Source organism: Neodiprion virginianus, chromosome 2, assembly GCF_021901495.1.
Source record: "Neodiprion virginianus isolate iyNeoVirg1 chromosome 2, iyNeoVirg1.1, whole genome shotgun sequence".
Taxonomy (NCBI): Eukaryota; Metazoa; Arthropoda; class Insecta; order Hymenoptera; family Diprionidae; genus Neodiprion; species Neodiprion virginianus.
This window is the reverse complement of record NC_060878.1, coordinates 3,395,887-3,418,668: the sequence shown is the minus strand read 5'-3', so window position 1 is coordinate 3,418,668 and position 22,782 is coordinate 3,395,887. Positions and strand designations below refer to the sequence as shown.

Sequence of the window (22,782 nt, the reverse complement as noted above, 5' to 3'; positions counted from 1 at the left end):
GGGAAACAACCGCTCTCGGATTGTAACTGGTGTGCGCTTTAAATTTGACCAGAAAACGGAAGGTAAAGTCGATAGGAATTCACTCTGCATGTATGCATTCTGCATCACTGTTACCGACCGAGCGTGAATGAGATTGACAATGAGACTAGAAATTCATTGAATCGGTGATCGAATTAATCGTAGGGGTTTGTTTGTAAAATGTCGGTTATCGGGAAATTAATCTTATCTACTTTTTTACAAGGATTTATTACCCGCGGTTGTAATAATCAAATGCGGTTGTCGGAGGGTCGCACCCTCGGTAAAATTTGCGTAATTCTTGCGGCGGTGTTGCAGGTTATATTATGTAGGTACATACAATGATTCGATCGGATATCCTGCAAATTGAACGGGGTCTCGTTTTGTGCAGTGAGGTGGATACGAGAGTCGAAGAGGGGAGTGATGGCGAGTAGCCTTTAAGCTAATTACCTTATACAATGGTACGTACATGTATACCCTGTGCATCGCGACGTGCGACGGCATAAATGAAAGAGGAAAAAAAAACCATCAATCGCGATGTACGATGAAGCCATGCGAGATGACCGTTGAAGTGTGGTATTTTTAAGAGCTTAATCGCCCGTCTGGCCGAAATAAAATCACACTGGGGTTCGTATCACAACGAATAATATTTATTAATGAATAATAGACGTTTACATTTCTTTATATTGCGCGTCCCATTACTAAGAATGACAAAAAATAAAAAGATATTGGATAAGATGAATAAATATTTTTACCTGAAATTGAAAAATATTTTGAATAAAACTCCAAACTATGAAAAAACTTTTTCGCTATTAAGACTACGTACGGAAATTTATGAAATTTTCGTTTCAAATGCATCGTTTGCAAAAAATGAGAAACAAGTGATTAATCGATTAATTTTAACCGCTTCAATTGAGTCGTGGTCGATTATATTTTTTAGACTCGATTAATCGATAGATCGATTATTTTTAGCTTAGTGTCCATTGCTAAACATTACCAACTGACGCCGGTTAGCATCGGCCATAGAAGGTTGGTTGTTTAGAGAGGACATCTCATACACATATATGTCTAACTTGTCCATCGGACCTTGGTCTAACTATTTTCAAACTCAGGTTACAACAGAAGAATGAGAAAAATCTGTTCGCGATACCGGGTTAGTTTCAAGATAAAAGAAAGAGTTGAGAAGAAGAGGATAATGAAATTTGAGAATTCTTTCTGCAAGGTAAATGTAGAAATGGCGTCGCGGATGATATTCACGCGGCATCGCTGACCCGACGTATGTATTTAATTACAATAAAGTCGAAGGAAAACTGGTTTGCCGCGATACGATACAACGGACTTATAATGCCGGCTTATCAAGATCTCGGGATGGCAGCAGGCGGCGGGAACCATCAAAGAGTCCTTTGAAGTTCGTTTGCTGGTGGTTGTGTGTCCTCGCTCTCACTCGTTCATACACCACTCTCTCTCTTTCTCTCTCCCTCTCCCTTTCTTCCTTCCTTCGCTCACTCGTTTTAACGTCTCTCCTTCCTCCGTTCGTTCGTTCGTTTTCAGGCATCGCCACACTCTCCTTCCCTCTCTTCTCTTCTCTTGCCAATCGGCATCGTCAGTCACCGTCGCCGCAGCGTCTCGCGCTCTCCTTTAGGTGCTTCACTATAATACCATTCGCAAAGCGTTAACGCGTTTGAACCCAGACTCTTGATATCTGCGATCTACCGATGCGACATTATACGACCAATTGTCACCAAGGTGAAAAAGTAGTTTATAAAACGCGAGAATGGTTCACGCGTTTTTTCAAGCTTGTTTTTACGTACGCCAAATATTCGTTTCTATGACGGTAGAGTTAGTCCGCGAATGCGCATGCGCGGTGTACTAAAAAGACTACTTTTAAGTCATAGGGGTTGAAAGTACTCTTTTCTGTACTGCGCGCATGCGCTGTCACTAACGAATCTGACATTACGGGATCCTAACCTCAATTTCGTGCTTCGTGGAAAAAACGCGTAACACACCCTTGTTATATAAAGAATCGTCTGCAACAAGGATGCAACGATCTTTTCGCCTCGCGTATTTGCAATATTCGTCTTCGGCTCACCTACGACTCATAACTGCAAACTTACGCTCTTTGTTGCACGATATATTATTGCAGTAATACTGATACTACAATGATATCTAGGCTCACAGGCAATTTAGAATGACAAAAATTTATCTGGCTTATCTTTTTTTTTTTACATGTTTACGTACCCATTATTCAATTTTCATTTTTTTCTAACCGTCAATCCATTTTTTTTTTTATAGAACTTCGTTAAACCAGAGCTGGTTTCTGATTTATCGATCAAACTGCAAATATTCATTACATTGCAATTATGTCCAAACTCTTGAGTATTACAGAAAACTATCAACATTTTCCCAAACGTTTAGTGTCGAATTGTTAGGGATTAATTACACGAACCCTAGTCTGAATGAAGAGTTGGGTAATAGATAAGAGGATTTATGGGGATCCGACCAACGAGTAAAATGAATAGCAAAATACATTTAAATCGTTGCGGAGACACAAGAGTTTCAGTATTTTTAATGTTCTAATTATAAAACCTTTTCCTCGTATTATTTATATCTTAGCCCGTGCGGTAATTTGTACTCGCACATTTTCCACTTCACACACTGGATAGAAATCCATCGGATGAATTAATAAACGATACAATTTATCCCTCGAAGAAGAAGAAGAAGAAGAAGAAGAAGAAGAAGAAGAAGAAGAAGAAAAAGACATTTATAATATCGCATTAAATTATCTCCGACGTCGGAAAGGATCAAAGTTTTGGATACAAACAAGCAAAGAGCTCGTATAATTGAAGCATTAACGCGCGATATTATATTATATACACGCTATGCGATGTTAAATTATATCTAAAATATATATTTATACATGCATGTATATTTATATGTATATGTGTACGTGTATAATACACCTTCGTGTATGATATTTGAAATGAAAATTACAGACAACTTTTACGTTACTCATGTACGTTTTCCTATACGTATGCATGTCTCTTGCGTATAATATGGCAAAGTTGTCCGATGTTTATCATACGGAGAGGGATATTAAATTGACGGTTACGGGACAACCGTGTGTGTGGGTGGTGGTGGGTGATGCGGCTTTATAGGTAGGTGTGCATGTCTCTCTGATGGTAGGTACCTACCTACCCAAGTATGTGTTTCGATGTGTGTCGGAGCCGAGATCGCGTGCGGCGGCGAGATCAAAGCAACGCTCTCTTACACACGTGTGTGTAAAATAAACCGTGTATACATACTTTCATCTATGCTATCCCATTTTCTCTGTCACTTATCTCGTTCGCTCGCTAGGTATATGATTCGTTACTTTTCTCCACACCTATCCCGTACACATAATACAATATATATAATGTGTGTACGATATACACACTTGCTATATTTGATCTATTATTGCTTATACAAATATAAACACAGCGTATCTGTGTATGTACAATACAATGCAATACAATGCAATGCAATGCAACGGTGAGAAAAATTGAAGAAAAAAAAATTGATACATGAGAAAACACGCACTCGCCTACAAACTCAGGCTAACGTATGTGTGTACAATCCATTCACGTATATAATCTGAAGGTATTGGAACGTGTAACAACTCAATAGCCGCTAATGACCGACGTTTTACAATACTTTTTGATGTTTTCTGTAGATTATAACACGCTGAAATATTGTATACATAAAAGTACACGTGTTGTATACAACGTGGGAATAACATTCTTATTTCGCATTCACATCCTTTTAACAATCATCGTAAATAATATGTACACACACACACGTACATGTTGTACGTATATTTAATAAATAATACTTTGTGGGTACGAACGGTCAGATTTATTTATTAGCCAAGTGTTTGCACGTATAAATAAACCCGAATTACAGGGTATTTCGAGATCTGTAAAAATTTGGCAGTCATACGGACTTGGACTCGCTTTCTTTTTTTTTTCTTTTTTTCTATTTTGTGATATAAAGTTGATTCTAAAATTTACACTCGTAAGTGAGACACAAGAGTGATAAAAAATAATCGATTATTTTTCAAACTTGGCCATACAATATAAATTTATGTGATTAAAGTATCAAATATTATCATATAAACGAATATTTTTACCTGAGATTGAAAAATATCTTCGAATGAAACTATAAATTATCAAAAAACTCTTCCGCCGTTAAGACTGCGTACCGAAATTTGCGAAATTTTGGTTTCAAATGCACCGTTTCAAAAAAATACGAAACAACCGATTGAGCGATTAATCTACTGATTCAATCGAGTCGTGTTAGATTATTTGCTTGAACTCGATTAATCGACGCATCGATTACTTTTAGCTTCGTGGCCGTTTTTTCGAGCTTTTACACATATATTTTACACGTATGGAGCATTGATTTGGAGAATCGTTATGGATAAACCTCTGTACAATTTGTGTGCATGTGCAAGTTTTGTTGTACGTATAATTTATCGAATTGAAGAGAGGAACCGAATAATTCCCATTCGTTTGTATAAGTTATACCTAACTACAGGTACTGAAACGGCAGTGTGCCTGGCTGGGACAGCCAATCTGGGAATTCTATTGAAATGGCGGTGGCGCTCATGCATGAAAGCGGTTGTAAAACAAAGGGTTTTGTGCTCCAGGTGGACCAATTATCTTACCTATCTACTACCTTTCTTTCCTATAACACACATGGCCTCGATTCGATCGCGTACGTACACACATGTGTAAACAGTTATGCAGCATGGTTTTATTTTATTTTTTATCATTGGCTTGGGCCGCGCGAGTGATCCTCAAAAGAATACAAAACAGAGGAATAAACAATTGAAGGGAAAAAATTTATTATTATCAAATAAGCGAGATTTATCGGTTGTTCGTGCAGGTTGGCCATCCCAGGTTTCAGCTGTCAAACTATTTTTGCCGGCGATGTGGTTGATACGAATTTTCGAAGTTAGAATCTTGAATAATTGAGGCGGTGACTTGAAAAGGTTCGGAAAGCATTTGTTATTTGGTCGAAAAGTTGATTCTTCGAAGACCGGTCGGAATTTAACGCTTACGCTCTTTGAAAATTCAAACGTACACATTTTGCGTAGGTTGGCCCGCCTGCATCGCGGACAAGAATATCGCTGCGGGAAGATTTCGCCGACCAATGAGATTTAATTGTTTGGCGCATGCGCGATTGATTTTCAAGTTTCAAGAGATTGTCCCGGTATACATATATAACGTATCCATGTAAGAATGATATCGAAATTTTCAAACGGTACATTTTCATTATTATGTATGTACTTGGGTATAATAATAATTTATATTGGTAGTATGAGAAACATATTATTATACAGTAAAAATTATGTAAGAACCGTTAAGAGAAGACTTCGTGTTGAAATAAAAAATTGATTGAACGATCAAAGCGAAAGAAAATTAAAAGGTACTGTTACACAAATAATAATGATAATAAATCATATTACACCGGGGTTGTAAAATTGCTAGGAATAATGATAATGGATTCTCATGGATTTTCAAGGGGTGCCGAATTAGTAAGCGGCATGCTCAATTTCCTCGAAGAAATTTGGACTCGTGGGGCAACCGGTAAGCCTACCTTGGTAGGTTTAAAGGGCTCTTCCAAAGAATTTCCGCCTTATACCTGGGCGATAGACCGGGTCCCCCCCCCCTCTCTTTTGTGTACTTATACATAGATGCATTCATACATACATACATACATACAATCGTACGTACACGTTGGTATTAAGTTCGGGCGCAGCGATATTCTTCATTTACCGTACGGAGGGTAAAGGTAAGGAGGACTATCTCCATATATAGAAATTGTCCATGAAATAGAATATAATCAAGATGGCGGTGCTGGCAGCAAAAGTTTCAGAAAGCGCCAATCGGATTCAACCGTGATTGATTATTAGCGCCATTCCGGTGAATTGTCGAACTACTATTTATCGCTTTTTGGTGGACACGTTATGAGTTGAAAACCCATACAAGATACGGGTGGAGGTAAAAATATAGAAAGATGAAAATATCGAAGGATCGCAATGTGTAGAATTTTTAAAGAAGCGAAATCTAGATTTAAACATTTTTTGAAACACGTTGAAAGTAGGAGAGTATGCGTAAAGAATAGAAAGGTCAGACCATAGAATGCTGAATTGTAGAGTCGTCAGAATTCCTCTATGTCGATAATGCAGAATCGTATGCGGATTCTCGATCTTACCGTTCCATATTTTGTCATACTACGACTTTCTATATAATTTACAATTTTCTACGCTTGGACTTTCTACAATTTGAAATTTCTACCAACAAGATTTTTGTGTCTACGAAAATTCGATATTTTGATCCGTTTATCAATCGGCTATTCCAGTTGTTTTCTCTCTATCTTGCGATACCTTTCCTTACCTCATCGCCCTTCGTAATCTGCCGCGCGCTTGAATATCATTCGGTTTACTCGAAGGGAGGTTAGAATGAGAGAGGGAGAGAGAGAGAGAGAGCGTCGTCGTCACATGGTCACTGCATGGCCGCTCCTCCTCAGCTTCTCTTCTCTTCTCTTCTCTTCTCTTCTCTTCTCTTTCTCGCCGTTGGTTCGCCGGCGGTAAGCCAGCGTAACCGTGCAGCCAACATTCTTGTTTCAGTTTCACGGCAGACGTTGAGGAGGACGTACTGCCGGCACGCAGCGGCGCTGATACGAGTGTTTTTCAAGTCTGCCACTGACGACGACCGCCAAATACGAAGCAACATTTAAAAAAAATTTACATTCGCGTGTAACAAGTTGCTTTAATAAATTGACAAAATAATTTTGATGATAAATACTTGATTCTCTAAAATATACATATATAACGACGTTACAGGGATTGAAAAAAACAAAAAGATCGCGTTCGAGGTATCTTTTGTTAAATTGAAATTCACGTTGCGGTTGGAATTGTTGTTCCTTTTGTTTGTTCGTTTTTTCGTTTACGGTTTGGGTGGGCAAAATTGTGCAGTTTTTATATCGTGCAGAGTTGCATATAAATTGCGAAAGATTGAACTATTGAGATATCCTACGATATCAATTCTTTTTTTATTCGCGTATAATATTTGAAAATCGTTTTTTTTTTTTTTTTTTTCTTATTAATGCGATCAGAGTGCAGTGCAGTGCTTTTTTAATTCCCTCGTCATATTCATCGGTGCACCAGTCACTGCTTGTGTCCGTGTAAAGAGGATTTTTTTTTTGTGCAACAAACAATTACAAAAACGCCGGTTGGAAAATCAACGCTAGGCGCGGTAACTTCAACGCTGGTCAAAGCGACGCCGTTTATGCTCGTTCATAAGTACTAAGCGAGAAGTGCAGCTTTCTTTTATATTATACGTATAAACACACACGCTAGAATGTATAAATCGTGTCAAGAAATTACTAACTACGAAATGGAATATATAACTAAATAAATTCGATCCAAGGAAGTGTACGAATAACAAAGTTTGGTCTACACCTTTGTTGAGTGGCGTGTATCGTGAGTGAGATTTTTTTATAACATTATATCTAGATACTGCAAGTGTACGTGTGTGTTCGTTTGTGTTTCACCGATTCCTCCGCAAAGAAAAGAAGAGAGAGAAACGAGACGTTGAATATTAATATAACTAAAAAGAAAAGGGGGAAAAAAACAACTCATTTCACGCCTTGGAGGCATATAAATTATAATTATCATTGTTGGTTAGTGTTGCTCCGATTGTTTGCGGTGGCGATGGTGGTTTTTAGTTGCTTGTGCCTGACGTCAAACTTGTGTTTTAAAATGTGCTTGTTTTACAAGAATAACGTGTAACTTTTAACCTAACTAACCTAACCCAACCTAACCTAACCCTCAATTTAATCGTTTCAAACCACCCGTCAATGGATCTCAGCAAAGATAAGGTATGTCATTCCAGTTGACGCAGCTGACGTTTTTATCTACGCGATATCGCTAATAAATACCCATAGGTATCACTTATCTATCTATCTATCTATCTATCTATCTGTCTTTATGCTAGCTGCCCGACTGGCTACCTGTTGTAACAGGTTTGATAGAAACTTGACTCAATCTTTACTAGCATTTTTGTTTGCACGGGTATTATAACCTATAAAATTCGTTCGACGTCCGAGGTCGCACACTGATTTCTGAAAATGATTCAACGCTCTCTTTGTCCTACTTCTTTTCTGTCAGAATTGTCGATTACTAATCCCTGTCCCCTCGGATTCAAATCAATCACTTTGTTGTAATGTTGTAACAAAGAATATGGAGGTACCTAAGATGAGCGTCGGCATCGTTCGCCCCAATTTCGAACCATGTTGTAGTTCTGATTAAGAGAAAATGAATATATAATATCAGCTATGCAGAGTTCTTGAATTTCGCATCATCATTCGCAGCAACAAATGGCAACACTTCTAGGTACAGAGCAATGTTTAATAATGAATTGGGCTTTCGGCTAACTTGTTTTCAATACGAAACAAAATGCGAGTTCGATTCTATACGAATTATGTAACAATGACTGCCGATGCAGCCGACTTGATGGGTTGCCACAATCAATGTCACATAATTCGTACGTAGAGTCGAACTCGCATTTTGTTTCCGACTGAAAACAAGTTAGCCGTAAAGGGGAAGGCATTAATGAATATAATTGTACATATCTATGTTCGTGTATTCTATGGTTACCCAAGTTTTGAAACGCGGGAAGTTTAAAAAAGTTATTATTGCTTTATCCACAACTATCTGTTGTTTTTTTTTTTTTTATGATGTTTTTATAATATCTGTATATGCATGCGTGCACGATCGATTGCACGTGTAAGTGCACTCTCATGGTTTAATACCCGAACAGTTCTTTCTGATTACATATTATATATATATATATATGTGCGTAATTTGCATGCGTGCGGACAAAACTATAAGCCCGCCCGCTATCGACGAAGAACTGACCGCCGAGCCGTCGGCCTCTTCGATCGGTTGTTCGCCGCCTTGTGTTGTTGTTATTATTATTATAGGTATGCATGCATGCGTCGCGCGGCAAACTACAATCGTAAACATGCCCGGTAATTAGAAACCAGACGGAGACGGACGAGAAACTGAGATAAAGCCAAAAAAAAAAAAAGAAAGAAGGAAAGAAAGAAAGAAAAACAAGAGACGAATGAATAAATAAAATAAAGAATGAATGAATAAAACGAAAAACGTTTGGCTGTATGCACGTGTTTCATACCGGCATTAAATATCCACATATTACTTATATAAACGTATATAAATATGTATAATCGTTTAACTTTCATTATAATATTATTAAAAATATGTATCATATGTATATAGTATAAAATCTCTGCTTCTATACAGGTTTTATACCTATTTAATTTTTCCCCTAATTTCACGAAGTAGATGATATTATGTTGAAAAAAAAAAAAATTATCACCCGATGCTATTTCTTAGTTGTATACATACATTCACACCCACACACACACACACACACACACACACACACGCGCGCGTTATTTCTTCTTTATTTAATTTACGTGATATAAATCAGACTTAAATGATTTCATAACGCTATCAATCGCTTAAACGTTTACGTATTCACGTATATGGTATATATGTATCCATGCACCACACAACGTACGTAAGTAAAACACGCGCAAACCTTTCGAAAGAAACTTCTGAAGACACGCCGCGTTGCTGCTGCCGCTGCTGCTGCTGTCGTCCTCGAGACTGACAACATGATCGTCCATGCGATCTCATACCTATGTGTATGATCTACGTGTACATACTACAGACACAAATTTATATGTCCGTAAGTTGCTGCCAGGTGTACATAGGCATCTAGCATGTGTCCGTATGAGCTCTGCGCTGATGATGATGATGATTGTCGGCAAGTCTTGACGACGACTTGACGTTGTTTCTTGTGTATTTTTTTTTTTCTTTCTTGTTTTACTTCTTTTCCGCCTTACCGCTAATGACCCAAGTTTTTTTTTCTAATCCTCCCGCCCTTCCTCCTCATCCTTGGTTCTTTTTTTTTTTTTTTTTTTTTTTTGCTCTCGTCTCATCGAGACGAGATAATGCTGCAACAACGTATCGCGGTCAGGAATGACGACTGTGTGTTTCAAGTACGGTATGTCAAGATACGTATGTACGAGACATTGTTTTAGATCTCTTGAAATTTTGATTTTTTTTATCATCTTAAACAAAATGTGATGTGCAATGAAATTTTTTTTATACTCTATCGCAACACTGAGGTAATACAAATACCGATCGGAATTTTGCGTCGCGATCAATGCGATGGTTTTTTTTTTCTTTTTCTTTTTTTTTTTACCACTTCTAATTTATTTATAATCCGTTGACGAATTGTCGAGGTTCGAATCGAGTCATTTATGCTTTGGTCAATTTCACGTCACCCGTTATACACGAACCTTTGGGTTGGCTGGGCAAGCGGGCAGACAAGAAGCAAGCAGGACGAAACTGAGAGGAGAGAGGGAGAGAGAAAGACGCGCTGCTTGGTGGTTCAAAAGAAAGACCGACCGCTCGGCGGCGGCATCAGCGGTTCAGGGATTTAAAAAATTTTTGTCTGAAAAAATATATGCCCGATGCCCATGCAAGGTATATACATTATACTACATGTATGCAAAGGTTTATTTATAATAGCCGTAACCTCTGACTCGAGCTTGTTTTCTCCCTTCTTTCTCTGTCTCTCTCTTTCTCTCTCTCTCTCTGGCTTTCACTCTCTTTATTTGTATTTTACTTTATTGATTTATTTATGTATTTATTTAACTATTTATTCATTTTTTTTCTCTACTTGTTGTTAATTTTGGTTCTATATATCTTTGTTTAATCTTTGAGTAATTCGAGTAAATGTGGTTTCACTTCGCAGTACGAATTGTCGTTTTGATAAAGGACTTTTCTGCCGAGTTAAATGATACTTATTTGAATAATAATAACTGCTTTTTGGCAAAGGCAACAAAATCCTTTCTTTGTATGTGTGAGGTTGATTTTTTTTTCTACATGATTTTATTCTGAATTTGAACTGTCTGCGATTCGAAATATCATGATGAGAATGGTGAGAGATGATAATTCCGATTGGTTAAAAGGAGTTGCAATTATTAAATATCGGATCTTCCTATTTTGTTTTACAGACAAGTCGAGGCAACTGTATTTTACTCTTTTTTTTTTTCTCCCGAGTAACGAAGTCTTTTCAAACGTTGTCAAATTGTTACCAGATTCAATAGTCGTGTCGTAATCAAAATTTAATTTTTCGAACTTTACTAATACCTGGTTCGAATGGAAATTAGCTACTAGCTTTCATATAGCCGGGAAACAGAACAGATTGAAGTTAGTAACGTTAAAAGGTAACTAAATATTGAAACCAAAATCATTGTTTTGAAAATTTAAAACTACTTAAAAAAAGTTGAATTTCCAAATCCGGAAACATTGTGCTTTTTAAAAATATATAAATAAATTTGAATCCTCCTCCGCTGCTGCTGCTGCTTGCAAGCACAACGTTTGCTCCGCTTTCTGAATTATGAATCAAGGAGGTGGATCTCACCGCAGGATACCGAATAATGATATCCTTATGCAACGCGCGTGCCCCCCTCCCTGCAACTGGGTGAGAGTGCGTGTACACCGACCCTTTTTTATATGTTTCTTTTTCTTTTTTTTTCCCGTCCCCCTCCCCCCCTTCCTCGCTCTTCTTTTGAAAGCAGGCGAATCATGCACCCTGCAACGGGTATTACCTACCCTACCGCGATTGCTAGTCTCTATCCTCTATCCTCTTCTTTTCCTTCCTTCTTTCATGCACCCTTCTTCTTGCTGCGTGTCGTATGTACTAGTAGCTGACCCCTGTTATTATAATATGGCGCACATGTTGAGTCTTGGGTGTAGGGTACGAGTATAGGGCACACATTCTCGCTATTCTTGTCCACACGTACACTTGGGTGCAATGAATCTGAGACGGCTAATTTTTTACACTAGACAGTTACGTTGGCAACACGGAGAAACCCACAGCGCCACAGTCGGTTGAGCGCGAAACTAACTCGATCTCAGTAAACGTAACGTAACACACGACCGTCGAATCTAGCCTTGGAATACCGCGGGGATAATGACTTGTTAGATCGACACGTATTCTGAGGTTAGATTCGACGGTCATGGGTTACGTTACGTTTACTGAGATCGAGTTAGTTTCGCGCTCGGCCGACCGTGGCGCTGTAGGTTTCTCCGTGTTGCCAACGTAACTGTCTGGTGTAAAAAATTATCCGTCTCAGATTCATTGCCCGCAAGTGTACATACATCTACAGGATGGCCACAGACTCGGAAAATCTGTGGAATACCTGGAAATGTCAGGGTATTTTAAAAGTGGTTAGCGGATAATCTGGAATTGTCTGGGGATTTTTAATATGCTTATGGAAAAAAAAACTGAAAATACCAATTTTCTGGCATGGGAGTTAGAAATGATTTTTTGCTGTAACAAGTTTACGTTTTTTCTTGACCGAGATAACAAATTTGGCTTAAACTGACTTCTTTTTGTACATTATATAATTTTCTTGAATTCGAATTGAGTTTGAACCGAATATAGTGTAGTCGATAAGCTGAACGATTTAGATTTTAGGAACTTACTAGAACTGGGAAAATGTCAGAAAAAACTAGGTCTTGGGTTGTGAAATGTTTTAAAATGTCATGGAGTTGTTTGTTTGTATTTTTTTTTTTTTTTTTGTTTTTTACCAAAAAATTTGTGGCCACCTTGATTATCTAATTACCTTTTTTTTTTCGCAACGTTTTCATTTTTTCTCTTTTTTTTTCGTTTGTTGATGAGATTTTTACCGACACTAGAAGGCTACCCCAGCGATTCAATGAGTGCGCTGTGAGTGTTTATATGCGTTTTTCGTTTGAGGCAAGGAGAAGAATTAAAAGGAAAAACAAAACCGGATGCAAGTCGAGTTAAACTCGCGCCTTGAGGGTTCTGTGCAAATTTAATTTTTTTTGCACGTTATAAAACTTGAAATTCGGTATTTTCGAACTTTTTACTTTACTTTGGATGTGAGACTTCGCTTTACTCCAATTTTCATGATTCTAGATCAACCGGAAGTACCTCATAGGTTTTGATTCGTGAGTTTGCGAGTGTCAAAATATTTGACATAAATGCATGTATCTTTTTATTCCGTTGACTTGGAAACTTGAATTTTTTACACCTACGAGGGATCGTAGACTTTAGTATTTGATATTAATTTCAACTTGATACCTCTACCTGTTTCTGAGAAACATGGTCTTGACAGACGGACAAAACCAAGTGATCTTATAAGGGTTTCGTTTTTCCTTTTGAGAATACGGAACCCTAAAAAGAAGAAATTTGCTTTCGAAAAGAAATAACATTTTACGCACCCTACACGTTCATTCCATTCGTTTGTCGCCGTTATGTTTTAGTTTTATAACCCATAACATTTATAATTTTGTTTTTTCCGCTTCATTGACCCTTTGAGTCACATATTTATTGTACTGAGTCAACATTTATAACAATATACCAATCATTTCCATATTATTAACCATTTTAATCGATCAAAAACTTTCATTTCTAATAAATATCGAAGCACTTAAATCGTGATTGTTTTATTGATAAAGTCCAACATTAAATAAAAAAAAAAGAAAATACTTTTCCCACTTCTCCACTCGTTTATATCATTTATAATAATCAGTTGTTTAAATCGGATCAATTCTGATCCGTACTGTTATGTATTATATACAAGTGTGAGTCCCATGTGTAACCAAGTACATATGTAACAACAGGAAGCCAAACTTCAGCGAGCGAATCCGATTATGTAACAATCGTGTTTTACCAGAGTTTGCAGCGTTGTTTTTCCACGGAATTTGATTCGTCGTCTTCATCGTTGCTAGTCATTCGTGTTTTTTTTTTCAGGGTTTACATGAAAGGTACGAAGTTCCTCTGAATATACATATTATAAATTTTCATTTTTTTTTTCACATTCTTCAAACGATCGATAAGACAATTCGTTAAGATTTTTTTTTTCTCATTTATTTATTTATTTTTTTTAGTTTGCGCCCGTTTTTTTTCTCTCTCTCTCCTGACACATCACGCACGGCCCTGAGACTTTGAAACTCTAACGACAAGACGAGACGTAAATAACAATAATAATAACAACAACAACAACAACAACAACAACAACAACAACAACAACAACAACAACAACAATAACTGACGAAAAATGAATAGAGTAAAAGAAGGACGGAAAAATGGGAAGTCGGAAAGAAAGAAGGAAAGAAATAAAGAAGGAAGGTAAGCACTGAGGACCACGTAGACCGTGTGTAGTGGCGAGTGAAGTGACGAAGGAGGGAAGCGCCCAAGAAAACTTGTGTAATTACACGGTGTGACTTTTTACAACCCTGCATGACTCCGCATGTTTCTCACTCTTTATTTCTCTTTCTTTCTCTCTTGGGTGTCACGATCGTTATACAACACATTCGTAATTTTAATCGCCTTTTTCCAAGCTCATTGTGAGAGGAAAATCGAAATAAGAAAATTGTAAACTCGTCGTCGATTTTGTCGTAAAATGTTACCCCCCCCGTCCAATTGTGCATACAAATTGTACGCTTAAAGGAAGTATAAAAAATTTATTCAAACTTTGTTGTTTTCTTTCCGCAGTCGATATTTTTACTGTGTATTTTTTTTTTTCCATGTCTCACGTATAAAATTCGTCAATTTGAAAAAGACAAATATTATTGCAGTGCAATAATGTAAGTTTAAATTGAAATATACGAGTTTATCAGAATAATCGGATAATTTGGAAGCTTGTATAAAATATTCATCGAATATCTATAATTCCTTTAAGTGAAATTGAATTATACTTTGGTAATATTTCTTTTTTTTTTTTATTTTACTTCTTACCGTTACTTTCTATAACTATTACAGTAGTAAATCGGGGAGTTTTACTTAATCTGGGGGGATCAAAATGTGCTCGCATCGACGTAAATCTTTCACCAGCATGTACCGGCATACGTATAAGTATGTCTGTATGCATACGTAACGTAGGTGTATGAGATTTGGTTCGTTGCGAGTCAACTGAAACCGAAATCCTGCCAATTCACGTCGAAGCCTTACATTATTGTATTACACACACTATATTTCTCAATATCATACATCGCAGAGAATAATCGCCTTTACATATCATCGGGATGGATATAGATGGATACATGTAAAATGTAATCGTTCCTCTGTCATGATGTAATTGACTTGAGAATTGTATTTTTCTTTCTAATTTCTTTTTTTTCATTATATCATCGTGATTCAGAATGTATTTGTGTAAAAAAAAAAAAATCTTATTATAGACAATTGTGTCCAATACTACACAACGGTAAAAACTGTTTAAAAATGAAAAATCGCCCGACCGTCGAATTTTGTCTCTTTGGGTTAGATTATTTTTGTAAACTTAGCATAAACCACGACTGTCGAATTTCGTATTTTTGGGTTAGATTCTCTTTCTAAACACACCGTAACTCACGATCGTCGAATTTTGTATGCCTAGGTTAGATTACCTTTGAAAACATCTCATAACACATGAGCGTTGAATTTTTTATTTTTCACTCAGATTCGACCGTCATCGGTTATCTTATGCTTACAATGATCCAGCCTGTTTCGCGACCGTCCGTCGATGGCGCTGCGGTCTGATTCTGCATCGCCAACCCAACCGACTCGTCGAACAAAACGCAATCAACAGAATTAGAATCACCGCGGCCAAGCGTACGTAACTAATTCATGTACACTTTGTCACAACGAATCCGAGACGGCTAATTTTTTACACCAGACAGTTACGTTGGCAACACGGAGAAACCTACAGCGCCACAGTCGGCCGAGCGCGAAACTAACTCAATCTCAATAAACGTAACGTAACCCATGAGCGTCGAATCCAACCTTATAATACCGCGGGAATAATGACTTGTTAGATTGTCATGGGTTACGTTACGTTTATTGAGATCGAGTTAGTTTCGCGCTCGGCCGACCGCGGCGCTGTAGGTTTCGCCGTGTTGCCAACGTAACTGTCTAGTGTAAAAAATTGTTCGTCTCAGATTCATTGTCCCAAAGTGTGCACGGTAACAGTACAGATTCGCTTGATTCGCGTTTCGTACACCCGTTACATCGGTGCCTCGGTCAGCGACGACGGCGGGAAGGGAAGGGAAGAAGGGCACCAACTTGAACGGCACGGCTTGCCCGCCGCGTCCAGGCGTTCCGAAAACCTGTAATTACGGACCCGGCGTACATCAAGCGGTGCCGCCAGCCGCTAGCCGCCGTCGAGGCCTTCTTCTTCCTTACCGCTCTCCTCCCTCTCGCTCTATTCTTCTCGCCCTCCGCGCTCTCTCTTCCTCTCCCTCTCTCTACTCGGTCTTCTCTTACCCCCAAGTATACACGCATATAATATACACGCTCATGGCAGCCGCGTTCTTCTTCTCGCGCGCAGAGACTGGTGTATACCTGTGGCGTTTTCTCTCTTCTCTTCTCTTCTCTTCTCTTCTCTTCTCTTCTCTTCGTCTCTTATCCTCTTCTTTCCTCGCGGTAAAGAGGAAGACGACGCTGCTTTTATTACAACGCTGCTGCAATCCGCGCGAGACGATCTGACCGAGAGAGAGAGAGAAAGAGAGGGAGAAAGGGAGAGAGAGAGAGAGAGAGAGAGAGAGAGAGAGGGATGCCGACTCAGGGTGCCGCCGTGCCGAGAGTAGATTTACCGCGCTAAGCACACCTTGGATATTTTCTATCTAGGAAAATATGGAGATTAGAGAAACGAAAATCTTTCCCGGCTACACAATCCACCTCCTCCTCCTACACTATCCTTGTAATATAACCTTACACACGCCTACGCAGCAATGATTTTCCTATACAGATAGAAACGAGGTAAAAGTAGACGTATTAAGCATGTGTAAATGATTAATTAGGCATATTTTTGGGGTGCGGAAGTAAGTTGTTTTTTTTTCATATATATTATATAGCAATTGTAAAAGGTGCGCAACGCTTTGATTTAGGAATTTTACACGTATGCGTCTGTAACGAGAAAATTTTCTTACCGTGATCATAACGATTTATACCACAGTATTTATATTTATATTTATAATCATATTGAATTTTTACATAATATTGATAAGATAAATTTACACGTATTATGTGTGTACATATAATGCAAAGTCTGTTTATTATTTTTCAAACTTTTCGTTGTTCGAATGTGCAGCATGTTAGCGATTGACCAGACGCGTGGGTATTAAAAGCAGCTGTTGAGGTAGGTTTTCGTAGAATTTCTATACCGTAAGATGCCGCATACAAGTGTGTGTGTGTGTATATATATCTATACGTATAGAAGTTCGTTATGCTCTTCCTGGTTAAAAACTGGAAATTCGGAAAAACTTGGAGAATTTCTTTCCACCAGGGAAAAGTTAAGGAATTTCGAAAACACGGGTTTGCGACCAAAAAACTCGACAGGTTTTTTTTAAATGCTGTTTCTTATTGATTTTCACTTACCGAAACCGGGAAAAATACTCAAAAAGTTCCATCGCGTCGAAGTTTTTTCTTGAACTCGTGTTCGTAGGTTCATTTAGAGTGAAACTCCCGTTTAATTCGAAATCTGGTATTCTATTCTTGATTTTGAAAATCCAATGAAAAAATGACTTCGTAGTTTCATTTAATACGAATTAGAGTGAGATTCAAGAATAAATAGAAACAGGGAAAGAGAAAATGGAAAGCGGAAGCGTGTTCGGAGAAGTATCAAAATAGAAATTCCTTGTTTAATTGTATAAGAAATATTGTTCACTTCATTGTAATAAAATGGTGTTTTTCATTTTTGTTATGCTTTTTTTTTTTTCATACAAACACCTTGCATTTTACGAAGAATACTTTGTACGCGATGAATGGAAATAGAAGTCATTTTTGGATTTAGCACACTCGAAACCATAATGTTTATCGAAAACAAGCCATAGAGCTGAAAAAGAAAAAAAAATTCTCGCAGACCTGTGTAATAAGACTGAAATTTTGACTCTGTCGAAGAAATAAACTCGTTTTTATACAAAGCACTATCGATCTTAAGTACAAAAAAAAAAAAAATTTGCACATCACATCTTCTCTCGTTTCTTTTTTTTTCCTTACGGAAAATCGCAGTATTCGTGTTTGTAAATTAATACTCAGACTGCAAGGTAGTGTGGAAAGTAATATCGAAGGTATTAGTATTAATTTACGAAAAAAAACAAATCAATGGCATACTATCTCTGTAAATAATTTATACTTACAATTAGACACGTAATTTCTGCGTTCATAATTCATATTTAAACCTTTACGCGAATAGTTAAATGATCCTGAAGAAGTAAATCTAAGTATCCATCCATCCGTGTGATACGGGTCTCTGGTGAATGCCATTCGAGTGCACAGGACTGTTTATTCCCTGTATGCGACTGCATTCCAATCCGGAACACCTGTTATCTTACTGTATAAGACGAAGCAGAAGCGAAAGAAGAAGAAGAAGGAATAGTCTTTGCTTACTTCATCTCAATTCAACTTCTTCTTTTTACTGTCTGCAACGAAGTACAGGATAAGTTAGCGTGAGATTTATTAATTGCAGCTGCGTTATTGATCGGGCTTAGGTAAAAAGTTTGTAACGTTATTGTAACGACGCATTTTTAGAAGAAAAAAAAAACGTCGTTATTTTGAAACTTTGAAGGATTACATGCCTGAAATTTAGCAAATCGTTAATACGGGATCAACAAATGTCAGATATTGTAAATTCAAGTTTTTCAGTTATTCTAAAGGTTCGAAATACGTAGTAATTTTTTTATTTCACCGTTCCGATACGTCGACGTTTATTAAATTCAGCCTCGTATGCGTTATAAGTATTTTCGCTGTCAATAAATCTCGCTGCCCAATTAAATTGCGATAGGTGTTGTAATTTCGAGTTATAGAATAAATCAAACAACTCCTAATTTACGAATAAATGGCCAAAGTTGCACCTAATTCGCAAATTAGATGCAGCAATGGCGATAAAGAAAAAAAAAATAAAAAAAAAATAAAATAAAATAAAAGAAAGAATTCAAAAAAACAAACAAACAAACGAACAAAAACGAAGTGACGGATTTATTAATACTGTAAAACGACAATGGTAAATAAAGAAAAGATTAGAGATGGAAAAAGTAAAATAAAGTAATACATTATTTAATCCTTTTATCAAATAAAAACTTTCAAAATTTATTTTCACGGTTTTCTCCTTCTCGTTTTATCGAGGGTTGTAAAATTTTCAACCTACATATAACGTTTTTCACATCGCCTCTAATTCATCCTCTATTGCACGTGAAAAATGACACATGGTAAAGGTGTGTACGTGCAACGCGATGCATCTTGTTTGATTGTGTCTCTGCGTTTGTGTGTGCGTCTGTGCAGGAGGGCAACCACTCGCCGCCATAGCCCGGCAGCATTCTTCCATGGGGCTACTAGTTTTTCAGAAGACCATCCCTCCTCTCCTTTTTCGCCTTTTCTCCCTCGGTCAGATTACTCGGGTTACTTTGTACGTTATACGCAGGTTATATATGCTGTGTTTGGGTAAAACAGGGAAGAAGGAAGAGGGAAGAATAGATCGGCTTGATAAAGTTACTAGAAGAGAGAGAGAGAGAGAGAGAGAGGGCTGTGCCGATCTATTAACATTCTTTTAAAAAACAAGAATTCGCTGTTGGTTCGGCGTGCATGCCTACTTTTTTATAAATAAAAAAAAACTGATTCGCAAAGAGCCGCCAATAGTCACATACTTTTCGTTAGACCTTAAATCTCGTTTCTGTGGTTCTATCATTGTATATACATATAAAAGACACACATGGAATATCAACGGATTGTTCTTCTCATTCATCTTACACATATATGAGATATAATATGAGATGAGACGAAAAAGTGAGGGAGTTACGAAGAGAAGCAAAGTGAGGATTGTAAGGTCCAGAGAAACTTGCTGGAATTTTAAAATCATTTTGGATGATTACAGTATAGACTGTGTATGTTATTATTATGTTGTGTACTCGGTAAAAACTTGAAAGATTTTTTTCCCTCTCTCTCTTTTTGTGAGAAATTTTATATATATATATATATATATATATATATTATTATATATATATATATTTAAGATTTAAAATTTTTTTAAATCATTGCAAATTGCTCTTGCGTTTTTGGTCATGTACTTTCATACAAAAATTATAAAATCTATCTGAGAAATGGACGTAAAATCTTGATCGAGATGTCATCGAATACCCCATACATATACATACTACACGCTCACAATAATATAAGGGTTTTGTTCCAGCCATTTTATGTTTCCATGTATTTCTGCAAGATTTATTTTTTTTTATAACGTTATACGTGGTAAATAAAATTTCGAAACGTCTCGTTACATTGACGAAATATAACGTGTATATGTATTTAAAATCGTTAAAATATCAACAAAAGAAAGAAAAAAAAAAAAAAGAATCGTTAACGATTAAAAATCTAGTACGCAAATCGCTTTGTAAACGTATCGTTCAAATTAATATTTTCTTTTCTTTCGGCAAGAAGAAGAAATACCCCACCCCTGGTAACATTGATCATTGATATCTGTGCGAAGGCGTTATTTTTTGCCTCCCTAAGCATTTAATATCTTATTCAGATCAGGGCCGATGACAATGTACATATATATGTATATTATTGTATATATATATATATATATATATATATGTAATATTGCATTGATGTAAACCGCTCGAGCGAATATGGAAAAGGTGAATGAGAGATTCGTACGTATTATATTGAAATAAAATTGAAAACATTCGCGGTGCGGTTTGAATATTATATTTTATTTTATTTCTCTCTCTCTCTCTTTGATATCTTGAGATGGAAAGATTTGGACGTTGAATTCTTCACATATTTCGAAACATCTATCTTGTGTATTTATGTATATGTATTTACATTCGTGCGAGTCCAGTATGTATGTATACGTAACATAGATGCAATATCTTGGCTCGAACGCTTCGCCGAATCTAAATAATGAAATATTTCTCCCGATTCTTCGCACTTCTATATATGATATGATACAAGCATTATACGCAAGGTACAGCCATCGATCCGTTACATTTCCTTGGATTCATTTCAAATCCGTGATAATATTGCGGTGTTGAAATTCTTCGGAATCGTTGAGGGGTTTACGCTACCTATAGTCAACGATCCGATATTTTTCGATATTACTTTTGCGTCTATCGCATATATTCGCGATATTTAAATTTGGCGTATTCGATAAGCTGAAAACAAACCCACTAAAAACCGTTGGATTTTTCTGAAAATTTGTGATCTTCGGTTCGTTGGATGGCTGATCACGGGTCTGAAATCAGATTGCGAAATTCAAAACAGCGATCCAATATGGTGGGGAAAAAATTTTGGTAGAAATTGGTAGGCGGAGGTTTTTTGGATCACCGATATAACGAATCCAATGTCGGATTTGAAAAATTTGTAACGGTAGATCCGTTGCAATGGTTGAAAATAAAGAAAAATCGTCATATTTTCGTGTAATACGGTATCCGAAGGCTTTGAAATCGTTAATCACGAATCCGTGTTTCTAATTCGAAATTTTAATTCCACATCATTCTTTTCTTTTTTTTTTCACTCTATAAACTTGGAACCTAGAGTGTGAGAACGGTAGGTAGAGAACTAAGTTCGAGGGCTTCCTGAAGGCCAGTATAAATTTTTATCGCTTGTTATTTTTCTCGTTTCGATATTTCACAGTTACCGAACTCACGTTGCTCGCGTGTAGAAGAATAGAGAACCAGAGAGTCTGAAGTAGGCCGTCACGAATTTGTAATTATGTAATGAGTTGCAGAGCAGAGCTGCAGGGCTCATCCGTTTTCTTTTTGTTCACTGTTTTTTTTTTTTTTTTTCCACTACCTTTTTTTACACCCTCTTTCTCTCTCGCCCACTCCGTCCTTCCGTATTTCTTTTACCGTTCGTAATTGATCCTTGCGGCATCGTCATCATCATTATCGTAATTTTTTTAACTCCTTAGTCCATCATCACGAGTACGAAGCTAATCCAGGAACACTTCAGGAACATGCGTTTCGTTCTTCCGTATTTTAGACAGAACATACCGTGTATGATGATAAATCGGCGGCGCTTTGCGCATCGCTTCACCGATCAACTGTATCGCTAACTTACGGTGCAATAATATGAAAGCGAACCGACGCAGAGCGTCAAATTGTAAATTATACACACCCCGGTGATTATTTTTCCTCCCTACCTCCTTACCTCTGCACAATTATACCACTACCTCTGTGCCTGTAATCGATATCAACGTGCAAATTCTCGCAAATTGATACGTGGAAAAAAAGTAAGGAAAGTTTATTTAAAATGTTGAGGAACAGACTTAATTTTTTTTTTTTTTTTTATTGAAAAACATTTATTTATTTATTACTAATTTTTAATACATCATACAGTTTGTTGTCTTATCAAACAGGTGAAAATTTCAGGAGATTTAGAAAATCCGCGCTCTCAAGTTACAAATTATACTTTTCATTTATTTTCATTCAAATCGTTTCGTACCTGAAAAATAAAATATTTATCGTCACCGATAAAAAGAAGAAAAGAAAAAAGTGTGATCTCTTCTTTATTTTATATATAAAATTTTCAAACAATATTATCACTTATCGTTAGTCAGTCTGTTAGTATATAAATGCTCGGTTTCTTATTTCTATGAATTTATAAAAGTTGAATGGTA

The 22,782-nt window shown here is 36.9% G+C and overlaps 1 protein-coding gene across 5 annotated transcripts in view; it reads left to right on the top strand.

Moving 5' to 3' along the window:
* Positions 1-22,782, top strand: part of LOC124298947 (axin) — a 71,237-nt gene that overhangs the window by 34,875 nt on the left and 13,580 nt on the right. Inside the window, exon 1 of one of the 5 annotated variants that reach the window (XM_046751659.1) lies at positions 7,242-7,938. The exons of the other annotated variants lie outside the window; for them this stretch is intronic. The gene's annotated coding sequence lies outside the window, so the exon portion shown is untranslated. Of the gene's footprint in view, positions 1-7,241; positions 7,939-22,782 lie in introns of those variants that run through there. 5 annotated transcript variants of the gene reach the window in all.